Here is a 19400-nt window from a genome sequence, read left to right on the forward strand (position 1 = left end):
GCAGCTGCCGCCAATCCTTAAAAATCTGCACAGCCAATCAGATCTCCAATGGCCATTCAAACCCTTGCTGGGCACAAGTCCTAACTGAGTCCGCCCACTTTCTAGAACTACTTGGTGGGCGCCAGAAAAAGGTGCCAACGGGGCTGTCATGCCCACAAGCACCGCCATTTGAGTCCCTGATATGGAGGTGCAAACTAAACGTCTCAGCAAGACCTAGTATGTAAAGCAAGTTAAAGTTCTGTATCAACGTGAAGTTCCATTATTACTTGGACTGCAGGCAGAGACATTTCAGGCGGAACCTTCGCTGTTTGTGCCACTCCCCCCCCCCATTTATAACCTGGTACATCCTGCTCTTGAGGCATCCTATAAAACCAAAGCCCAATAAAACATCCAAGCATAACGACAAAGCTGCACATGGAACATTAACGTACTATTGTCCACTGAAAGCCTGCAGCGTGAGGGGGGGGGGCGCTTAAAGTGACAGAGGTGGGCATGTGTCTCAGAACACTGGCCAGTATAGTGTCCAGATCACGAGAAGTGATGATATCACTTTGCTCCGGTAAGACCTCGCCTGGAGTACTGTGTTCAGTTCTGGGCACCACATTTTAAGAAGGATACAGACAAGCTAGAACGTGTACAGAGGAGGGCGACGAAGATGGTGAGGGGTCTGGAGACCAAGGCCTATGAGGAAAGGTTGAAGGAGCTGGGCATGTTTAGCCTGGAGAGGAGGCGGCTGAGAGGTGATATGATCACCATCTTCAAGTACTTGAAAGGCTGTCATCTAGAGGATGGCGTGGAATTGTTTTCTGTGGCCCCGGAAGGTAGGACCAGAACCAATGGGTTGAAATTAAATCAAGAGTTTCCGGCTCAACATTAGGAAGAACTTCCTGACCGTTAAGAGCGATTCCTCAGTGGAACAGGCTTCCTCGGGAGGTGGTGGGCTCTCCTTCCTTGGAGGTTTTTCAACAGAGGCTAGATGGCTAACTCCCCCTGTGAATTTAGGGGGAGGTGTTTGTGAGTTTCCTGCATTGTGCAGGGGGTTGGACTAGATGACCCTGGAGATCCCTTCCAACTCTATGATTCTACAACAGTCAGCAATGCAGACACACGCAAGACGCGCAGCAGCCAACAGCAGCTTTGCAGTAACAAGCAAAGTGGCAACACAGTATATAACCAACAAGAGCAAAGACCACTGCGTATACAAAGGATTTATAATTCCAAAAGTCTCTTGTTTTTTTCAAAGATACCTAATGCACAGTACAAAAACTGCTAAAGGGGGTGGATTCCACAACACAAATTTCTGTCCAATTCTTTCAGAACTTTCAAAAATGTTCCAAACGCTGTTGCAGGGAAATTTCTTATCGCAGCTTTCATTCAGAACATACGATATATACTCATGGTCCTCCTCACTGTTGCGGCAAGTCCAGTTCCCCTAAGGTCAAGGCTTCTAAGGTTCCAATTCTCCTTTACGTGCCTGTCGACTTTAGGAATCACGTTTTGCAGAGATGCTTTATCACAGGCCCGTAAAGGAGAAGACTGGAGCCTTTACCTTTAAAAAAAAGGGCAACGTTAATAAACAGTATTAAAACAGCAGAACGATCAAATAAAATCACAATGGTGCTACTACATCAGTTATAGGCAAGGATCATATAAGAAGATGATATTGGATTTATATCCCGTCCTATACTCGGAATCTCAAGTCTCAGAGTAGTCACAATCTTCTGTACCTTCCCCCACCGCAACAGACACCCTGTGAGGTGGGTGGGGCTGAAAGAGCTCTTGCAGCAGCTGCTCTTTCAAGGACAACTCTGGGTCAGCCATCGCTATCGCAGGAGTTGTCCTTGAAAGGGCAGCTGCTCTGAGAGCCCTCTCAGCTCCACCCACCTCACTGGGTGTCTGTTGTGAGGGGAGAAGATATAGCAGATTGTAAGCTGCTCTGAGTCTCTGATTCAGAGAGAAGGGCGGGGTATAAATCTGCCCCCACTTCACAGGGTGTCTGTTGTGAGGGGAGAAGATATAGGAGATTGTAAGCCGCTCTGAGTCTCTGATTCAGGGAGAAGGGCGGGGTATAAATCTGCCCCCACCTCACAGGGTGTCTGTTGTGAGGGGAGAAGCCGCTCTGAGTCTCTGATTCAGGGAGAAGGGCGGGGTATAAATCTGCCCCCACCTCACAGGGTGTCTGTTGTGAGGGGAGAAGCCGCTCTGAGTCTCTGATTCAGGGAGAAGGGCGGGGTATAAATCTGCCCCCACTTCACAGGGTGTCTGTTGTGTGGGGAGAAGATATAGGAGATTGTAAGCCGCTCTGAGTCTCTGATTCAGAGAGAAGGGTGGGATATAAATCTGCAATCTTCTTCTTCTTCTATTTTATGGACAGGAGTTCCTTGCAGGGAAGCCATGCAGAGTTCCATTGTTTGGTTTGCTAGACCGGAAGTGATCATCTTCCCATGAGCGGATGCCGCTCCTGTAACAATCTCACCAACAAAGCGTTCGAAACTAACGCACGCATTCTCCGAAGAACCACCTGGCCCTGCTCACCAGTTTTTCCACTCCTGACTTACTCATGCAGTGGAATGAGATGGCGGAAAGAACTTCACCGCTTGGGACGACCTGCACAGGAATTGCAAAGTTAAAGCTCCCCTCTGTGTTAAGAACCCTTCAAAATTACAGAAGCTAGCACAATACCCACGTATAAATTAGCCACTTCCTCCCTGATGTAAATGTTGCCTATCTGCAGAGAGCTTTTCTGCACAGGGAAATTATTTCCCTTCCACTCACGTTCTGAAGCGCCATTCTCCATTCCAGCACGTTGTGCTAGATAGGTTGATCCTCCCAGGACTGTACCACTTCAGAGTACAAGTTAGGGGATCAAATGTCGGACCGCTACCTCCCCCCCCCCAAAAAAAAAACACCTCCATACTTGCAGAAAGAACAGTTCTGGCCTAGCTTCACCGATGCGCTAACTTTCAACAGAAAGAGACTTTTTAAGAAGAAGACTTGCAGATTTATACCTCACCCTTCTCTCTGAATCAGAGACTCAGAGTGGCTTACAGTCTCCTTTATCTTCCTCCCCCACAACAGACACCTTGTGAGGTGGGTGGGGCTGAGAAGGCTCTCACAGCAGCTGCCCTTTCAAGGACAACTGCAACAGCTATAGCTGACCCAAGGCAATTTCAGCAGGTGCAAGTGGAGGAGCGGGGAATCAAACCCGGTTCTCCCAGATAAGAGTCCGCACACTTAACCACTACACCAAACTGGCTCTCTCTACACCAAACTTTTTGTCATGGGGGAAGAAATAAATGTTCAAATTCTATCTCCCAGTCTTACTGGGTGAGCCAGTTTGGTGTAGTGGTTAAGTGTACGGACTCTTATCTGGGAGAACCGGGTTTGATTCCCCACTCCTCCACTTGCACCTGCTAGCATGGCCTTGGCTCAGCCATAGCTCTGGCAGAGGTTGTCCTTGAAAGGGCAGCTGCTGTGAGAGCCCTCTCCAGCCCCACCCACCTCACAGGGTGTCTGTTGTGGGGGAGGAAGGGAAAAGAGATTGTGAGCCGCTCTGAGACTCTTCGGAGTGGAGGGCGGGATATAAATCCAATATCTTCTTCTTCTTCTTCTTAGCAGAACTATGGAGCATGCATTTTCTGACTCAAAACCAGAATTTAAAGCATGTTAACTGTTATTAAATTATAATAGTTCAACTCTGAGTCCTACGTACCAGGAAGGAATATAGTATTTAAATAAAGTTAGCCATCCATATCAAGTGCTTAAAATAACTAACACTATATTTAAAGAATGCAAATTGGGTGCATCTGGCTCTTACTGATTCTATTTTCCCCGATTAATTCTGATGTTAACACCATTTGTGACTAAAATAGGGAAAATTCCGAGCACCAACCTTTGGGGTCCTCAGAGAAGAAATGTTATTTATTTAAAACATTTGCTATCCCACTTTTCCCCCCCAGAGCAGTAAAGAACCAAAGACATTAAAAATCAGCTTTAACAATAGTGCCCCTTTCTTTGATTGCCATCTATCTCATCACAAATGACAGGACTCCCAGAAGAGGACCATAATATTCAGGCAAGTTCATACAGAAGTAGGTAACCCTAAAAGCCAGGGTGTCAAACATGCGGTTTGGGGGCCAAATCAGGCCCCTGGAGGGCTCCTGAGCAGCTGGCTGTCATCTGCTTCCTTCTCCCTCTCTCTTGCTTCCTTCTGCGTAACAGTTTGCTTTGCAAGGCTTTCTCAATTGCACAGGAGCTACAGAGCAAAACTTCTATTTTCTCCATTGTCTGAGGCTCCTCTCTTGGGGAGGAGACAGAGCTTGTTTTATGGGCTCTCTCAACCACACTGCAGAGCTACTGAGCCAAGTCTCTCTTCCTTCTGTTGCCTGAGGCTTCTCTTCCCCCACCCCAGTCCCCTGAGGAAAGAAGGAAAGAGCCAGAGCTTCCTTTGCCCAGTTCCCTGGATTCCATGGGAGAAATACAAAGAAAGAAACTTTAAGACCAATGAGTGCTAATGTTTAAAGTTTTAATATATATATATGTGTGTGTCTGTGTCCTTTATGAAGTTTCTATCTCTGCTACCTAATCTTAAATAGGTACACCCACAGCTTGGCCCAACATGGCCCGGCCCAACAAGGTCTCATTTATGTCAGATCCGACCCTCATAACAAATGAGTTTGACACCCCCGCCACCTTAGAGTATACAGGGCACAAATCATGCAGGGGTTTAAAGGTAAAAAACAGAACCTTGAATTGGACCCAGAAAACTTTAAATATAGCGCCCCTTTCTTTGGCTACTATCTATCTCATCACAGGTGACAGAACTCCCAGATGAGGGCCATAATATTCAGGCAAGTTCATACAGAAGTAGGTAACCCTTAAGGTATACAGGGCACAAATCACATAGGGAATTAAAGGTAAAAACCAGAGCCTTGAATTGGACCCAGAAATAAAATGGAATCCAGTGTAGATGGAACAAGACTGGAAAGACGTGGACACTAGGACCCATTCATGTACCAAGGTAATTTCTGGACAGTCTTCAAGGGCAGCCAAACGTATAATGCACTGCAGTAGTCTAATCTAGATGTCACTAGGGTATGCACCCTGCCACCTATTTATTCAATAGGAGGCCTGGATCCAGCAGCAGCAGGCTGCGAATTTGCTCTGTCAGGTGAAGTGAAACCCCATCCCAAGGGTCGCTGAGTCAGTCTTTCCACCCACCTTAGCACTTCTGTCTTGTCTGGATTAAGCTTCAGTTTACTGGCCTTTATCCATCCCAAAACTGCCTTCAGGCACCCATTCAAGGGATCCACGGACTCCTAGGGATCTGCTAGAAGCATGAAATGAAGCTGAGTGTTAACCACATACTGGTGACAACATAGTCCAAATCACTGGCTGACCTTACCCATTGGTTTATGTAGATTTTAGAAGAAATGTTAGATTATCTAGATCAAGGGTGTCAAACTCATTTGTTATAAGGGCCAAATATGACATAAATGAGACCTTGTAAGGCTGGGCCACGTGTGTCCTAAAATGTAACGCCAGGTAGCTGAGATACAAACTTTATAAAGGACACAAACACTATCAAAGATTTTTTTTTAAACTCAAAATATGCTTAAAAGATTTGCACTCTTGCAATATTTTGTTTATTTGCCAGTTTCTAATAACTGACATCTCTTGCTCTGAATTCCTGGATTAAAATCTAGTTCTCCAGATTGCATTATCTTGTAAACCTCTATCATGTCACCCCGCAGTCGACGTTTCTCCAAGCTAAAGAGTCTCAAGCGTTTCAACCTTTCTTCATAGGGAAAGTGTTCCAGCCCTTTAATCATTCTAGTTGCCCTTTTCTGGACTTTCTCCAATGCTATAATATCCTTTTTGAGGTGCAGCGACCAGAACTGCACACAGTACTCCAAATGAGACCGCACCATCGATTTATACAGGGGCATTATGATACTGGCTGATTTGTTTTCAATTCCCTTCCTAATAATTCCCAGCATGGTGTTGGCCTTTTTTATTGCAAAGTCTGAAGAAGGGCCAAAAGGATGATCATCGACCTTTTCATGACCAGCAAAAGGCCAAAGGAGAAATCTCTCAATACCAGGAGTCCCCAACCTCCGGTCCGTGGACTGGTACCAGTCCTTGGCCTGTTAAAAATCGGGCCATGGAGTGAGGCAGAGACCTTTGCCTACTTCTCATTTAAAGACCTCCAGGGTGGGAGCTGCCTGGGGCAGCAAAAAGCCCCGCACCTCCACCCCCACCGGTTCGTGGAAAAATTGGCTTCCACAAAACCAGCCCCTGGCGCCAAAAAGGTTGGGGGGCACTGCTCTATACAACAGCTTTTATTCGTATCTGGGACTGTGGAAGGTCAAGGCTGGAAAAAAGCAACACACTGGCTAGAGAAGAGTTTTAAAAACACAGGCTTGTTATTCCAGAACTGGCAACAAAGCCAAGCACAGCTCAAGCCAGTGCAAGGACAAGAAAGCAGTGCTTTAGAAACTAAGTATATTGCTTGAATCAGGACTCAACCCAGCTCTTGAGAAAAGCCCCTAACCTCCGGAGGCAACATTTTGCCTTGTTGAGGAGCAACTGATCACCGCTGGCATGAAAACAGCTATACCTTGAAAACCGACAAGACTTAGCACATCACAGCTAGGAGTGTGGCACTTTACATGGCACTTTCCAACCACACAACGCTCCGCAAAGCCAAATAATTCCGCCAGACCTATGAGGACGCTGAGTCTCAGAAACCAATTTCCCCAAAGCTTCCCCGACAAGCTCAAAGCTGTTCAGAAACCAAGTCCAAACCAACAAACTCTGCATTAAAGCTACCTGGGACCCCACCCTGAAGACTGTCTCCCAGGAACTGAAGACTGCAATAGAACAGGGTTTCCCAAGGAAAAGAATAACTATGGGAACACACATAAAGTGAAACAAGCTAGTGAGCAAGCCGGCTGCTTCCAAGCCACCTTTTGAAGGACCGAGATGTCCTTTCACACCCTCCACCCCCAAGCGGAAGCTCCACTCCCGAGTTTCAAGAAAGGCATGTTTAATGAGCAAATACTACAACTAGAAAAGTAAGAACTGAAAGGAAACTTTGCCTCCTCCCGCAGGCGAAACTACCAGGAAACAACTGCTTCTGTCCCCCATGCAGCTGACCCCAAATTCCCAGCAGCTGGGAAGAGGCCGAGTTTCTCTTACCACACCCTTGCCAGGACAGCCTTCTTCCAAAGAGTCACTCTTCCTCCTCGCTCCCCATAGGAAGCCAAGCCCTCCACGTGAAGGCCTTCCAGCCCACAGGAACAGACCCCACCCTTTCAGCCTACCCACCCCCAGCTCGGCACCAACCTGCTTCGCCCATTCACCTTGCTTCCAAATTCTCACACACACACACACACACACACGCTCAGATGACACCACTCACCCCTTCCTTATAAAACACACCTGACTGCCATTTCCAAACAAGACTAGCCCTACTATGACATTGAGCCACCTCTACCACGACAGTAGCATAGAAGGCTTTTAAAGGGCACTCGACAGATCCAACCAAGGTGGAAAGGCCCATCAACGGCCAGCAGCCACGACAAAAGGAAACCTCCATATCCAGAGAAGGTAAAGGGCTGAATGCCAGAGACAGCACGCAACCTCAGGGGGGGAAACCTCGGCTTCTGTGTCTTGTCAGCTAGCTCTTCTGGGCAGCTAGTAGCCACTCCTTGAAACTGGACTAGATGGACCACTAGAAATGTTCCCTCCAAACGCTTGTGAGCAAAAATTCTACTCTGTGAGTTACTGATATCAAAGTTGTGAGCTCCTGGCATTAAAGTCGTGATCTACAGCATAAATTATTGTGCTCTGGGGTCATCCTTCCTGAGCTCAGACAAAAATGTGTGAGCAGGAGGCTAAAAATCTGAGAGCTAATAAACACTAACTCAGCTTAGAGGGAACACTGCCCGCTAGTATGATCCAACAGGGGAGGGCGCCTCATATATATATTTTTAAAAACCCATCAGCCACAGACACGCTCCCCATTCAAGTTTTCCTACAGTTGCACCCCAATTCCCAAGCAAACGATAGATACTGACCCAAGCAAATATGGTCACAGGAGCAAACAGAACATACCAAATTCCTAAGTGTTTAATTGTAAATTACATCCTTTTTTTGCTCCAGTGATCTCAGGGCATGAGCCATCTGGACAGCGCCTAGCACTTAGCCAGGAAATTGCAAGCCCTGTCGCTCTTAGCTTTATCACTTGTCCCACAGATTACTCCTCGGCTCTCCGCCCCACCCCGCACTTGGAACCAGTGTTCCCTCTGAACTGAGTTAGCGTGAGCTAGCTCACAAGATTTTTACCCTCCGGCTCACACCTTTTTGTCTTAGCTCAGAAAGGATGACCCCAGAACACACTAATTGATGCAGCAGCTCACCACTTGAATGCCAGCAGCTCACAAAGTATAATTTTTGCTCACAAGACTGCAGCTTAGAAGGAACATCGCTTGGGACCACACTCTTCGCTGCACCCCTTCCCCCTGACCCCGCCTCCCCCTCCCTTGACCCCTCACCTCCGCAGGGAGGCAGGTCAAAGGTCAACCCCTCCACAATTTCTCCCGCCAAACAAAGGTCTCCAGCGGGCCAACCCTCTGAGGCCTGCGCTGGGGTGCAGTGGGGCGCCTCCGCCGCTTACCCGCAGCCTTTGCTCTCCTCCGGGCCCTCCAACCCGGAAACAACCGTGCGCCCTCCCGGCGGCCACACAAAATGGCGGCCAGGCGCACCCCCTTGGCGAGCGCGCATGCGCGAAGCGACCGCGCCCCCTTCCGCGGAAGGGACCGAGGGTAGGCGCGGCGGCCATATCAGGAAGGTCATAAAGGGGGAGGCGAACGTCGGCCATGTTGGAAGGGCTGCGGGCCAACGGAGGGGCCGGCGAACGGCGGCCATGTTGGGAAGGGCTCTGAAGCGGCTTTCTTATTTGGTAGCGGGCCTGTGTTTTGTTGCGCCGCCCTTTAAAATAAATTTGTGGAGAACTTCGGAAAGTCTTGGGCGCCCGCAGTGGGTTACGAGCGCCATCTACAGCCACCCGCTGATTACAGCGACCCAATTGGCCATTTGGCGTCATCAAAAAGGCGCCAATCAGCAAAAGCGCATAATATAAACATCACCAAAGTCGGCTCGAACGTCACTCGTGCTTCTTTGCAATGATCTCTGGGAATTGTATTTCCTAGCGAGAGCTAGCAAAATTTGCCTTGAGTTATCCACATTTTATATTGTTCCTAAAAGAGCAATGAGGACCTTGGATGGGGGGGGGGGGGGGGGATGTACAGGATTCGGAGAGGTGTTTTTGAAAGAAAAGGATGTATGAAATATTTTAAGCTTTGTATCTTACGCTTCTTAGAATAAAGCAGTAGACAAGTGGGTCCTTTAAGACCAACTAAGTTTCATTCAGAATGTAAACTTTCGTATGCTTCTTAGAATATGTGCTATAGTAACTTAGACAAAATGCTAACCCACCCCCTTGGCGGGTTGTTACAATCTGGGACGCTTCATAAGGGGTTCTCCGTGGTCATATTGTCAGTGCGTTTGCTGGTCTATTTGCATTTGCAACAGAGTTCACACGACACAGATTAAAACAATGGTTCCTACTTTCCTTCCGTGGATCCCTTTTCACTAGGAAAACGCATGGGTGCTAGCAGGGCTTTATTTGTAGAAAAAGCCCAGCAGGAACTCATTTGCATATTAGGCCACACCAGGGGTCATTTTAAAGAAAAATAGATGGTGGAGCTCATCCAGGGATTGTTATGCAGCTGCACCTACTATTCAATGGGCAAGGAGGTGGAACTCTCAGAAAGGTTCAGGAGCTGTGCTCCTGTGAGCTCCCACAGAATCTGAGGCCTGGGCCACACACCCCAACATCACCATTGTTTCACACAGGGCTTTTTTTTTTTGTGTGTGTGTGTGTGTGTGTGTGTGTAGAAAAAGCACATCAGAAACTCCTTTGCATATTAGGCTGCACCCCTGATGCCAAGCTGGCTGGAACTGCGCTCCTGCTCAAAAAAAGCCCTGGGTGCTAGGGTTGCCAGCTCTGAGTTGAGAAATTCCTGGAGATTTGGGGGTGAAGCCTGAGGGGAGCAGAGTTTGGGTTGGGGAAGGGCCTCGGGGAGGTATAATGCTGTTCACACCATCCAAAGCGGCTATTTTCTCCAAGGAACGGCTGGATCTCTGTTGTCATAGAATCAGAGTTGGAAGGGACCCCAGGGTCATCTAGTCCAAACCCCTGCACAATTCATGAACTTCACAAATACCTCCCTCTACATTAAGGTTGCCAAGTCCAATTCAAGAAATATCTGGGGACTTTGGGGGTGGAGCCAGGAGACATTGGGGGTGGAGCCAGGAGACATTAGGGGTGGAGCCAAGATCAAGGCTGTGACGAGCATAATTGAACTCCAAAGGGCGTTCTGGCCATCACATTTATGGGACAGCACACCTTTTCAATTCCTTCCTTCCATAGGAAATAATGAAGGATAGGGGCACCTTCTTTTGGGGGTCATAGAATTGGACCTCCTGGTCGAATCTTTTTGAAACTTGGGGGGTATTTTGGGGAGAGGCACTAGATGCTATACTGAAAATGTGGTGCCTCTACCCCAAAAAACAGCCCCCCCCAGAGCCCCAGATACCCACAGATCAATTCTCCATGATTTTCTATGGGAATAAATCTCCATAGGGAATAACAGAGTTCCCAGCAGACATTTCCCTCCCCTCCCCCCGCTTTCTGATGACCCTGAAGCGGGGGGAGGGCCTCCAAACCGGGGGATCCCCTGCCCCCACCTGGGGATTGGCAACCCTACTTTACATTCACAGGATCAGCATTGTCTGGAGATGAGCTGTAATTCCAGGAGATCCCCGGACTCCACCTGAAGGCTGGCATCCCTATCACTCATAACCATTCAGTCACCTTTCCTTAAAGATGGGGTTGCCATCTCTGGTTGGGAAATCCCAGGAGACGCTGAGGGTGGAGCCAGGGGACGGCAGGGTTTGGGGAGGGGAGGGACTTCATAATGCCAAAGAGTCCACCTTCCAAAGCAGCCACTTTCTCCATAAATTAAATAACTTTCTGTAGCCTAGGCATCATTTGTAATTCTCGGAGATCACAAGCCCTACCTGGACCCATGAAAACCATCAGCTCAACACCACCTAGACCCATGAAAACCATCAGCTCAACACAGAATTTGGGTGTAAGTGGAGTAGGGTTGCCAGCTTCCAGGTGAACCCTGGGGAACTCCTGCTTTTACAACTGATCTCCAGCTGGCAGAGATCAGCTCCCCTGGAGTAAATGGCTGCTTTGAAGGGTAGACTTTAGGGCAGGGATGTCAGACATGAGGGCCAGGGGCCGAATCAGGCCCCCAGTGGGCTCCTATCAGGCCCTCGAGCAACTGGCTCTTCTCTGCTTCCTTCTCTCTCTTTTGTTTCCTTCTGCGTCACAGCTTGCTTTGCCAGGCTTGTTCAATCGCACAGGAGCTACAGAGCAAAGCCTCTATTTTCTCCATTAGCTGAGGCTCCTCCCTTGGAGAGAAAAGGGGGGGAGGAGCCAGAGCTTGCTTTGCCAGTCTCTCCCAATTGCACAGCAGAGCTACTAAGCCAAGCCTCTCTTCCTTCGATTGGCTGAGGCTCCTCTCCCTCCTGCTCCCCTGGGGAAGGAAGGAAAGAGCCAGAGCTTCCTTTGCCCAATCCCCTAGATCCCATGGGAAAGATACCAAGAAAGCACCTTTAAGACTGAGTGCTAACATTTGAATCATATTTCAAGTTTTTTTTTAAAAAAAATCTTTAATTCTGTTTGTGCACTTTACAAAGTTTATCTTTCTACTACCTGGCATTGTTTGTGACACACATATGAACATATGAAGCTGCCTTGTACTGAATCAGACCCTCGGTCCATCAAAGTCAGTATTGTCTACTCAGACTGGCAGCGGCTCTCCAGGGTCTCAAGCTGAGGTTTTTCGTACCTATTTGCCTGGACCCTTTTAGTTGGAGATGCCGGGGATTGAACCTGGGACCTTCTGCTTACCAAGCAGATGCTCTACCACTGAGCCACCATCCCTCCCTAAATCCGTCCTGACAATTATCAGATTTGGCCCTCATAACAAATGAATTCTACACGCCTACTTTAGGGCACTGTACCGTGGGGAGGCCCCTCCCCTCCCCAAGCCCCATCCTCTCCTGGATCAACCCCCCAAATCTCCAGGTATTTTCCAACACAGACCTAAAAGTGGAGGACATCGTGTGGAAACAAACAAGCACAGAACTCAGGTGGCTGAATGGGAAAACCTTGGATAGAGATAGCCATCCAGCGGCTACTGTCGTAGTACTGGGATTACCACCCTCCACCCCAATGGCTGAAGGTAGAACAATTCTTTAAAAATAGAAGGAAATGTTGAATCTGTGGCATTTCTTCCCACAAGTGGGATTGGCAAAGATGCATAAGTGTTGTAATGATGTCAGAGAGCTGCAGAGTGGTAAAGCTGCAGCACTGCAGTCTGAGCTCTCTGCTCATGACCTGAGTTCACTCCCAGAGGAATCTGGGTTCAGGTAGCCAGCTCCAGGTTGACTCAGCCTTCCATCCTTGCCAGGCCGGTAAAATGAGTCCCCAGCTTGCTGGAGGGAAAGTGTAGATGACTGGGGAAGGCAATGGCAAACCACCCTGTAAAAAGTTTGCCGTGAAAACAACGTCACCCCAGAGTCGAAAATGTCTGGTGCTTGCACAGGGGACTACCTTTACCTTTTTTACTGGTTTTGTAATGAATACAAAGCAAACATTATACTTTTTTTTTCTTGTGGACAGCTTTGGGAAGATGATAAATGGCATGGACAGCCAGTTTGGTGCAACGGTTAGGTGCGTGGGAGAATCAGGTTTGATTCCCCACTCCTCCACTTGCAGCTGCTGGAATGGCCTTGGGTCAGCCATAGCTATCACAGGAGTTGTCCTTGAAAGGGCAGCTGCTGTAAGAGCTCTCTCAGCACCACCTCTGCCTCACAGGGTGTATGTTTTGGTGGGGGGGCAGGGAAGGTAGAGGAGATTGTGACCACTCTGAGATTCAGAGTATAGGGCGGGATATAAATCCAGTATCTTCTTTGTTGGAGAGCAGCGGTCCTTCTATTGTTATCTGGTATCTCTCTTAATTTATGCTATGAACCAGAATTATTTCTACAGAATCCTGTTGTATCTATCACTTCCAAAGAATCAGTAAGATTCTATTGCCTATAATTACAGTAACCAGGATGGGGTTAGGCAAACCAGTGCCCAGAATTTGGTTCGGGAAAGAGAGGAATGTAGACGGACAACACGTCACTGTCGTTTTGAACTCTGGCAGTCTCCAGAGAATGTCACAGGTAAAAAGGAACCGCAGACAATACAAGAGGTAGCTTAAAACTGTCACTAAATGTAGGACACCTCAGGCTGCTGCAAAGCTTGCAGGGTGACCTTGGATTAATCACTCTCCTATCCTATCCTATCCTATCGAGTTGTTGAGAGACTAAACGGAAGGCAGAACTGTGGATGTCACCTCGCGCTCTTTGGAGCCTGGTGGAATGAACTCCCCCTGGAGATCCGGGCCCTGCGGCATCTGCTTCAATTCCGCAGGGCCTGTAGAACAGAGCTCTTTCGCCAGGCTTTCAGCTGAGGCAGTGGACGTCACTTGTTACCGGCCTCCCCCCTTCATTCCATCCCAGTGCTGTAAGACCTGCTGGACCTGGACAACAGGCCATGTCTGTGAGGCAGAAATTTGCCGTTTTAGTACCTATTGTTCTCTGTAGTTTTAGATTATAAATTTTTTATTGTGTTTTAACAATTTATTAATATATGGTTACAGTAATTAATTGTCTCTTTTCTATACTAATCCATATGATATTTCAAACCCCCCTCCCTCCAATATTTGACTTCCCCGAAGTTGTAAATTTAAATTCAATTATAAAGGTACCGCTAACCAATCAAAGTTCAATATTTTTCTTCTCTCATTACTACTAAAAAATTGTCCAATGACTTTTTATATTCCATTCTTTCTCCATATATTTTTTAAATTTCTTCCACTCCTTTTTGAATATATCTAAATCATAGTCTTTTAAAGTTTTAGTTAATTTGTCCATCTCACTCCATGATAAAACTTTCACAATCCAGTCCCATTTCTCTGGTATTTTTCCCTGTTTCCACAGCTGCGCATACAATGTCCTAGCAGCTGAGAGCAAGTACCAAATTAAAGTCCTGTCTTCTTTTGGAAATTTTTCTAATTGTAATCCAAGCAAAAAAGTCTCTGCAGTTTTCTTGAAGTCATAACCCAAAATTTTGGAGATTTCTTGTTGTATCATCTTCCAATACTCTTTCGCTTTTTCACAAGTCCACCACATGTGAAAGAAAGAACCTTTGTGTTTTCTACATTTCCAACATCTATCCGACATCTTCTTACTCATCCTAGCCAGCTTTTTCGGAGTCATATACCACCTATACATCATCTTGAAACAGTTCTCTTTAATACTCTGACAGGTTGAGATCTTCATCGAGTTCTTCCAAAGGTGCTAGATTATACATTTTTTTAATTGGTTTTTTTTTTACTGTTGATTGTTTTTATGATGTAACCCGCCCTGAGCCTGTTCTATGGGAAGGGCGGGCTAAAAATCAAACAAACAAATAAGTAAATAAAAAGGAAAAATAAAAATATACTCGACAAATAGCTCTGGGACATCCAAAACCTGGAATCCTGGCACAGGTACTCGTGAAACTGTGCTGAATAGCAGCACAGCACTAGGACTTCTTCAGCATGGTGCTCATGACAGTTTGCACCGTCATGTGGCTTGGAAGAGATGCACCCAAAACAGGGGGACAGAGAGAAACTCGCAGCTCGTGCCTGACTGAAAGCCAGAGAGGAAACTGAACTTGCATAGACACGGAGGCGTGAGTCCGGCCATCACACACAAAAATTTAAACGGCTTGATTTTTCCTTTTGACAGGTCATGCACGCTCTCATTTCAGCCCCTTTGCAATTTCGCTAGACCTTCTAGCGCCATTTTAAAAATGGTTCCGCAGGGCTATATTCTATTTCTATCCCCCATGCTTTTCAATCTCTGTGCAAAGCCCTTAGGATAAATCGAAACGTCTGGAAGAAAAACAAGAACGAAACATCTGGAAGAAAAACTTTCTCCAGTAAAACACGGCACTTGAGCCCGAAAGATTCTACAAACCCTAATAAATCATTCATAGCTTTGGGGTTGGTTGTCATCACGATGCAGATGATACCCCTTTCTATAAATCCTGGTCCAAATTTCCTGGCAGTACAACAGAGGTCCTGAATAGCTGGATTCAAGGAGCTGGATTCTGTTTGGTGATTGTTAGGTCTCGGAAACCATATAGTAATTAGATTTTAATTTTGAATTGTTTTTTTATGGTCTGTTATATGCCTCAATTTTTTAAAAAAAATCTGTAAATGTGTTATATGAGTGGTCAAATGACTGTAATAAGGGGTGGAATTCTAGCAGAAGCTCCTTTGCATATTAGGCCACACACCCCTGATGTAGCCAATCCTCCAAGAGCTTACCAAAAAGAGCCTTGTAAGCTCTTGGAGGATTGGCTACATCAGGGGTGTGTGGCCTAATATGCAAAGGAACCCCTGCTAGAATTCTCTCTGGACCCTGTACGAAGAGCCTTGTAAGCTCTTGGAGGATTTGCTACATCTGAGGTGGGTGGCCTAATATGCAAAGGAGCTCCTGCTAGAATTGCACCTCTGACTGTAATAAAGAATGAAGGAAGGAAATAAAACATTGAGGGATTTTCACCGGCATGAGAGATGAGTTAAGCTTTTGCTCCCTCTCGCACAACAGATCAAAAGGTTGGTGAGAAGCTCAAGGCAACAGAGGTTTGAGAAAAGCCCCTTGTGAAATGACCAGCTGCACCTAAAGATAATTGTCTAGAACATGGGTGTCAAACTCATTTGTTATGAGGGCCAGATCTGACATAAATGAGACCATGTCGTGTTGGGGCTTGGTCGGGTCATGTCAGGCCGGGGCCCGTGTGCACCTATTTAAGATTAGATAACAAGAGGTATAAATTTTATAAAGGGCACAGACAAACACAATTAAAGATTTTTTAAAAAAATTAAAACATGCTTAAAACATTAGCAGTTGTTGGTCTTCAAAGAGCTTTCGTTGTATTTCTCCCATGGGATCCAGGGAACTGGGCAAAGAAAGCTCTAGCTCTGTCCTTCTTTCCCCAGGGGATCAGGAGGGGAAGGAGCCTCAACCAATGGAGAAAACAGAGGCTTTGCTCTGTAGCTCCTGTGTAACTGAGCAAGCCTGGCAAAGCAAGCTGTGATGCAGAAGAGAGCAAGAGAGAGGGAGAAGGAAGCAGATGACAGCTAGTTGCTCAGGGGCCTGATAGGAGCCCTCCGTGGGCTTGATTCGGCCCCCGGGCTGTATGTTTGACACCCCTGGTCTAGAAGATGCAGATTCAGCAAGCAAAGCTTTTATGCTTATATGACAACCGGCTCTGGCCCCCTTGTATATAACTGGAAGTCATCCACAGTGTGTGTGTTCAGTCACACAGTCGAGTCCAACTCTTTGCGACCCCATGGATCAAGTCACGCCAGGCCCTTCTGTCTTCCACCACCTCCGAAGTCTGCTGAAATTCGTGTTAGTTACAGAAGTAATGCTGTCCAGCCATCTCATCTTTTGCCATCCCCTTCTTCTTTTGCCTTCTGTCTTTCCCAGGATCAGGGTCTTCTCCAGTGAGTGCTCCCTTCTCATTGGGTGGCCAAAGTATTTGAGCTTCAGCTTCAGCATCTGACCTTCCAGGCCCTCCAGTCTTCCACCATCCTCCGAAGTCTGCTGAAATTCGTGTTTGTTACATCAGTAACGCTGTCCAGCCATCTCGTCTTTTGCTGTCCCCTTCTTCTTTTGCCTTCTGTCTTTCCCAGCATCAGGATCTTCTCCAGTGAGTGCTCCCTTCTCATTGGGTGGCCAAAGTATTTGAGCTTCAGCTTCAGCATCTGACCTTCCAGGGAACAGTCTGGATTGACTTCCCTTAGGACTGACTGATTTGGTCTTCTTGCAGTCCAAGGGACTCTCAAGAGTCTTCTCCAGCACCACAGCTCAAAAGCAACTATTCTTCTGCGCTCGGCCTTCCTTATGGTCCAGCTCTCACAGCCATACATCACTACTGGGAATACCATTGCTATGACTATACGGACTTTTGTTGGCAGGGTGATGTCTCTACTTCGTGGTCCTCAACAACTGCTTCCATTGCATCAGTTCCTAAACTAGGTGCCACCAGCAGGGCTGGTGCTTGCTTTGGAAAATTGACCAGCCTACTGAGACAGAAACGCCCACAAAGTGGGAGGAGACCCATAAGGTACTAACCCTTCCCCACCCCCCGGCTGCCTCTCTGCTTACATGCAAGCAGAAATATGCACGTAAAATTCTCTGACGCAGCCTGATCAAGGTAGAGTGGACTCCCAGAAACACCACAGTGGTCCCATCTCGGATCCCTGAATGAGCAGAGGAAATGCTGGGATATTTACCAAGCTTTACACCACTGGAAAAAGGGCATTTGCTCATCGGTATGGGGAGAGGATAAAGAAATGGCATGTAGAGAGACTTTTTTATTCTTTGAGTATGAAAATGGAGCGTGCCTCCAGTTTGTAATCTAGAAAAAAACGGTGCGTGTCAGGTTATCAAAAATACTGCTACCCATTAAGAAGACAGACGGACTGGCCTGTGTGGCTCTAGATCTTCTTTAAGGCAGGTATACCACGAACAAACATTTAACAACGTAAGAAAGCCTTGCAGGATCAGACCTATAGTCTATCTAGTCCAGCATCCTGTCTCACATAGGGGCCAACCAGTTCCTCTGGAGGGCCAGCAACAGAGGCCTTCCCCTGATGTTGCCGCCTGGCTCTGGGATTCAAAGGATAGGTGCCTCTGAATGTGGAGGTTCCCCTCAGTCACCATGGGCAGAGAGGCTGAAACCTTCATAAGAACATCAGAAGAGCCCTGCTGGATCAGACCAGTGGTCCATCCAATCCAGCATCCTGTCTCACACAGTGGCCAGTCAGTTCCTCTAGAGGGCCAACAACAGGGCAGAGAGGCTGAGGCCTTCATTAGAACATCAGAAGAGCCCTGCTGGATCAGACCAGAGGTCCATCCAGTCCAGCATCCTGTCTCACACAGGGGCCAACCAGTTCCTCTAGAGGGCCAACAACAGGGCAGAGAGGCCGAGGCCTTCATAAGAACATCAGAAGAGCCCTGCTGGATCAGACCAGAGGTCCATCTAGTCCAGCATCCTGTCTCACAGAGTGGCCAGTCAGTTCCTCTAGAGGGCCAACAACAGGGCAGAGAGGCTGAGGCCTTCATAAGAACATCAGAAGAGCCCTGCTGGATCAGACCAGTGACCCATCTAGTCCAGCATCCTGCCTCACACAGTGGCCAACCAGTTCCTCTAGAGGGCCAGCAGCAGGGCAGAGAGGCCGAGGCCTTCATAAGAACATCAGAAGAGCCCTGGCCAACCAGTTCCTCTGGAGGGTCAACAACTGGCCACAGAGGCTGAGGCCTTCCTCTGATGCTGCCTCCTGGCTCTGGGATCCAGAGGATTAGCGCCTCTGAATGCGGAGATTCCCCTCAGTCACCATGGCTAGTAGCCATTGATAGACTTGACCTCCACGAATCCATCTAATCCTCTTTTAGAACTGTTTACTGTAAGTCGGAAGAGCCCCGTTGTGCAGAGTGGTAAAGCTGCAGTCCTAAGCTCTGCTCATGACCTGAGTTCGATCTCGACAGAAGCTGGGTTTCAGGTAGCCGGCTCGAGGTTACCTTAGCCTCTTATCCTTCTGAGGTCGGTAAAATGAGTACCCAGCTTGCTGGGGGGAGAGGAGAAGTGTAGATGACTGGGGAAGGCAATGGCAAACCACCCCGTAAAAAGTCTGCCGTGAAAACGCTGTGAAAGCAACGTCACCCCTGAGTCGGAAACGACTGGTGCTTGCACAGGGGACTACCTTTACCTTTATTGTAAGTCTGAGGTTTCTAATTTTGGGGGAAGGCTCTGCATTGTGAGATCTGCAGTGGTCACACGAGTCACACAACAGCCAACTGTTTTCCATTTATTTCTCTTTATTTCCACCATTTGGCTTCTCACCCAAGTGCTTCTGTAGCAAAATAATAAAAATAATAATAATAATAATTAATCATCAACATAAACAGCCACGCCCCAAATAAACAGAGCTTCCCCGAAACAACACAACACATCTTACATTCCACCTTGTGGGAGCATATATGGGTATATCGCTAGAGCAAGCAGCCCTCCGCCCCCCCCCCCCCGCCTCCACACCGCCCCATTCCTACCGTAGAAAATTCTCTGTACAATGGTCCAATATGATACA

The 19400-nt window shown here is 47.5% G+C and overlaps 1 protein-coding gene across 1 annotated transcript in view; it reads right to left on the reverse strand.

The window, feature by feature from the left end:
* The window catches only part of WIPF2 (WAS/WASL interacting protein family member 2), a 59168-nt gene extending 50396 nt beyond the window's left edge, over window positions 1–8772 (reverse strand). The window contains 1 exon segment of the mRNA XM_060256023.1: window positions 8681–8772. The gene's annotated coding sequence lies outside the window, so the exon portion shown is untranslated.
* Window positions 8773–19400: the final 10628 nt, after the last annotated feature.

Source organism: Heteronotia binoei, chromosome 15 (assembly GCF_032191835.1).
Source record: "Heteronotia binoei isolate CCM8104 ecotype False Entrance Well chromosome 15, APGP_CSIRO_Hbin_v1, whole genome shotgun sequence".
Classification (NCBI taxonomy): domain Eukaryota; kingdom Metazoa; phylum Chordata; class Lepidosauria; order Squamata; family Gekkonidae; genus Heteronotia; species Heteronotia binoei.